This window comes from Talpa occidentalis, unplaced genomic scaffold, assembly GCF_014898055.3.
Source record: "Talpa occidentalis isolate TD23 unplaced genomic scaffold, MPIMG_talOcc4v2.1 talOcc4.15, whole genome shotgun sequence".
Lineage (NCBI taxonomy): Eukaryota > Metazoa > Chordata > Mammalia > Eulipotyphla > Talpidae > Talpa > Talpa occidentalis.
Genome location: NW_023601543.1, coordinates 49,016,256 through 49,018,069, shown reverse-complemented (window position 1 = coordinate 49,018,069; position 1,814 = coordinate 49,016,256). Strand labels below are relative to the sequence as shown.

At 37.5% G+C, this 1,814-nt stretch overlaps 1 pseudogene; it reads right to left on the bottom strand.

The window, feature by feature from the left end:
• Positions 1-360: 360 nt before the first annotated feature.
• LOC119246688 (actin, cytoplasmic 2-like) lies at positions 361-882 on the bottom strand (annotated as a pseudogene).
• Between the last annotated feature and the right edge of the window lie 932 nt (positions 883-1,814).

Sequence of the window (1,814 nt, the reverse complement as noted above, 5' to 3'; positions counted from 1 at the left end):
ATTTTTTTGGAATGACTATTTAAAAAAATACACATACACACACATATATTTGTGTATATAATATATATATATATACACATATATACACATATAATCAAAGTCCTCATCACATTATAGAATTTGGGGGATTCTTGCTCACAATGACTCATCACTTTCACCATTCCAGTTTTTACATCCTGAGTTGAGCACCAAATCAAAACAAAACTTAAAAAAAAAAAACAACCAAAATAGATTGATGCCAAATTTATCTTTTGTTTTCTGTGAAAGTTAGATTTTCTCAAGAAAGGGTATAACACAATTAAACAAAGGGTATAACACAATTAAACAATAGTCGAACTAGAGTAATCATACTCCTCCAGACTAATCATAGTCCTCCTTGCTGATCCGCATCTGCTAGAAGGTGAACTGTGAGGCCAGGATGGAGCCACTAATCTAAAGGAATACTTACATCCAGATAGAGCAATGGGCTTGATCTTCATCATACTGTGAACTAAGGTTGTGATCTCTTTCTGAATCCTGTCAGCAAAACAAGGGTACATTGTGGTTCTACCCAACAGCATTGTGTTAACATGGAGGTCCTTAAGGATGTTGACATCACACCTCATGATCATGTTGAAGGTAGTTTCATAGATACCACAGTACTCCACACCCAGGAAGGAAGGATGGAAGAGAGCCTCAAGGTAAAAGAACCACTCATTGGTGATGGTGATGACCAGACCATTGGTCAGCTCATAGCTCTTCTCTAAGGAGAAGCTAGAGCCCCAGTGGCCATATCTTGCTCTAAGTCCTGTACAACATAACATAACTTCTCTTTCATTTCATGTATGATTTTCCATTCAGTTGTGATGGTGAGCTGTAGCCACGCTCCATGAATATTTTCATAAAGTAGTATGTTGTAGGTGAGCAGATCTCTCCTCACTCGCCCGCTGCTCCCCTCAGCAGTGTATTGTGTCAGTCTGCATCTTCTGTTCCCCACTCTGTCTCTGGTGAATCCCCTCATCCTCCAATGCATCTGGCCTGTACCCCAGTTCTTGTATAAATAAATAAATAAATCTTTAAAAAAAATTGAAATGACAGCCTCCCCGGTGGTGAGGTGGTTCAGGGCTGGGCTGCAAAGCTGCCCACAGCCTCTGCAGCACTGGTTCGATCCCCGGCCGCTGGCGAGGGTCCCACATGGCGTGCAGACCTCTCCTGCCGTGCCCACTGCTCCCCTCAGCAGTGTACTTCGTCAGTCTGCCTGTTCTGCTCTCTACTCTGGTTCTGGTGAATTCTGTCACCCTCCCGTGCTTCTGACTGCACCCAGTGCTTGTATAAATAAATAAATCTTAAAAAATAAATAAAAAGAAAATTTACGTTTGATTTTTGGCAAAATATTTTATAGGTATGTTTTATTATAAAGCACAAATATCTGATTGTCTTCTTGCTGTGTTAACAATGATTGATCAGTCTACATTCACAAATTCATTAGGGAATTAAAAAGAGTAATATGCTACTTCTATCATTCTTAATTTACTAGCTGAGATACTTCAATGAAGAGAAATTTTTATTTACATTTTGACTACTCAGTAGGATACTTTATGTAATTAAATAATCTTCTAAAATTTAGATAATAAATAAAATTATTATTTCCCAAATACTGAATTTATTGGGGCATGATCTGGTAAAAAAAAAAAAAATCTCTTGGCTTTTCAACAGAAGATTATTTTACAGTTGTTCAAAACCACACTAAAGCAATGAATGACTGCAAGCTGATATTGAAACTATTCTTCACCTTCAAAATTGTATATTCTTCTAATATGATATATTTATCTACA